We start from the raw sequence: 2,885 nt of genomic DNA, 5'->3' as shown, positions 1-2,885 counted from the left end.
AAAAAAAAAAAAAAAAAAAAAAGAGAGAGAGACGTAACTTTCGGTGGGATCCGGGTGATCTGGTCGGATCTGGAAATGGGCAGTAGAGAAGTTCACTGATGCAGTGTGCTGACACTGAAATGTGTGGTTATGGACTAGACAGTTGTGATTTCAGAACTGTGTAAGTAAGGGGCAGATTCCAAATTAAATCAGTATAAAAGAGTAGCAGAGAAGAAATTTCCAGATTCCAGCCGCATTGCTTGTTTCATTGGAAGTGGCGGTTCTTTTTTTTCTTTTTTTTATCCACCGCAGAACACAACTTCCTCGGAACTCTTCTGGGAGTGAATGTTATCAGCAAATTACCAAACCAACACCCCCTTAGACAAAGAGCTGCCTCACCTGTGCATTGCCTCGGCCACCTGCTAAAGGTAAGGTGTTAGTTAAAATAGTCCTTGCTTTCTAGGAGAAGCCATGTTTGGGTAGAAATCGAGGTGGCAATTTTATGAAGATTGACGTTGTGATTACATTCTAATTGATTCTAAGATTTCACAACAAGTTAAGAGATGCCGCTTTTCTTATATACCTTAGTGGCTTTTTCTACATCTCAGTACATTTACTATTAATATGAAGGATTTCCTTAACTTTTCTCATCTAGTAAACTGAACTTCCTCATGGTTTGATCCATTGTGATGCAGAAACATTGATGTAAACAGGAGACACAGTAGCTTCTCCATAACTGTTAGACTGGAAAGTTGACAAACTGTTTGGTCTGAAATGACTGATCAAATAAATGAATGACCTAGAGCTTTAAGAAACAGAAGGGAAGAGACAGACATGAAACCTGACGTTGTGGATGTCTATCACTTTTTAGCCCAGTAGAAGGAGGAAAAGCAGCACCAATATCTGGCATCCTTGACATTGGGAAGTTTTAGTGTCATTGTTCTGACCTCATCATGGAACCAGCTGCTAGAAATGAGGTTTTCTCTGTGCACTCTGGGTATATTTGTTCTAGCACATGTAGGAGGAAGATTGAAGAGGGATCTCATACCCCCATGACTCCTTAGGAAATGTTTCTCACCTTTGCCACTTTTCCCACTGTGTCCTTGCAGGTGATGGCCACAAAGAGGTGGATTTGTTGAGTTGTTGCCATTCCTTCTACTGCCAGCTTCACCAAAACATTGACAGTCTTCCTTATGCATGGAGACTCCTCTCTTCCCTGTGTTGCAGTGGATACCTCCTGCAGATAAGAAATGCTTAACTGAGAAATGCTCATGTTGGGATATCATCGATGAGACTTTAATTTGGGCATGGTGACTGTTTCCCTTGCTGCCACTTGACTCAATCCCAGGAGCCTCAGTAGAGGATATAATATTACACAAGCTGCTCAAAATGGTGGAATTGCTCAGTACTCCCATAAATATACATTTATAGTTTTCATTTGCCACATGGTAAACTGAAAAATATAGATATATTGAAAAGAAACTCTGCATGATTTTTTCAAAAATTCAAAGCATATTTAAATAATTAATATATAAATTAAATGCCCTCCTCTCTTCCAGTTCTATCCCTATAGTTTTCCTCTATTGAGTGAGCTGCATGCATTCTTTAGTGGACAGATGCACACAAACACACAAGCCATTTTGGGGAAGGATCCGGGAGTGTGGCCATATTGTAACACATTTTTCTGCAAATTACCTCTTTCATTTAACAGCTCTTATTCAGTGGCCTTTTTCTTTTTCAGTAATACATACACATCTGTGTCATTTGTTGAATGATGACATGAATGTTTTGTAGATGAAATATAATTAAATGTTTTAAGCATTTCTCACTCATAGATATTTATGTTAGCACCAAATTTCTGTGCAATGAACCTCCCTCTATATAAATAATTTTGCATTTGTCTATTATATCATAATAAATTATTATCAGTTGAATTACTGGGATTAAGTATATGCACACTTCATATTTTGAAAATTATTGCAAGATTGCCTTCAAAAAATGTGGTTAACAACTTTATCCTCAAATGGCCATGAATGAGATTGCCAGCTTTCCTACAACCTCACAGACAATGGAGTTCATAAATATTTAAGATTTTTACCAATGTGATCACCCAACTATTGTCTTAAATTGTATTTCTTTTGTTTTTGAGTTTGGTCATTTTTTCATGTTTATTAGCCATCTGTATTTTTTAATTTCTTCTTTATGTCCAATTTTGTGGGTGGGAGGAGGATTTAGTCTCTTCCTGATTTCAAAGAGCTCATTTACTATTTTGGAAAATAAGATTTGGATTGTCAACCATTATAGCTATTTTTCACACACTTTTTAACTTTGTTTTTATTATAAGAATGTGTATGATTGTTATATGTCAAAGTATAACCATGTTTGCTTTTACGGCTTCTGAGTTTCATGTCATTTTTGGAAAGATTAATATATATACTGAGTCCATAAAATCCTTCACCTATGTTAAATTCTAATTCTTTTGTGTTTTTTTAATTCAAATTCTTAAATCATGAGAAATTTTTTTGTTTTGAAATCTTAAAGTTGCCAAGTTATTTGCCATTACTTGCGATTATTTGCCAATAATTGCCCATTTATCTGTACCGCCATCTTGCGCATATGTGCTGTACTCTCATCTGTGACTGGCTCCATTTTTGTTCTGTGGATTTGTGTGTCTCTTCTTCTGCCTCCTGTCTCATGTGTCTTCTCGTTGGAAGAAATTACAGTTTAGACTGCAATTTCATCAACTTTAATAAATTAATTGAGGGGAGAAATTGGTTTTTAAAAATATTAAGTCTTCGTATCCAAGGACAAGGTATGTCTTTTTTTATTCAATAATTTTAATTACTGTTAATATTTTCACTTTGGTGACGGGAGTTTTTCTTTTAATTTATTTTCTTGTTCATTTT

General features: G+C 35.6%; 1 long non-coding RNA gene across 1 annotated transcript; it reads left to right on the top strand.

Moving 5' to 3' along the window:
- Nucleotides 1-283: 283 nt before the first annotated feature.
- On the top strand, nucleotides 284-2,453 carry LOC108301800. Its single transcript, XR_001824072.2, has 2 exons — nucleotides 284-407; nucleotides 1,089-2,453. It is a non-coding gene; the product is annotated as an uncharacterized LOC108301800 (long non-coding RNA).
- Nucleotides 2,454-2,885: the final 432 nt, after the last annotated feature.

Source organism: Cebus imitator, unplaced genomic scaffold, assembly GCF_001604975.1.
Source record: "Cebus imitator isolate Cc_AM_T3 unplaced genomic scaffold, Cebus_imitator-1.0 Scaffold36, whole genome shotgun sequence".
NCBI classification, from domain to species: Eukaryota; Metazoa; Chordata; class Mammalia; order Primates; family Cebidae; genus Cebus; species Cebus imitator.
The sequence above is the reverse complement of the archived record's forward strand: the minus strand, read 5'-3'. Positions and strand labels throughout refer to the sequence as shown.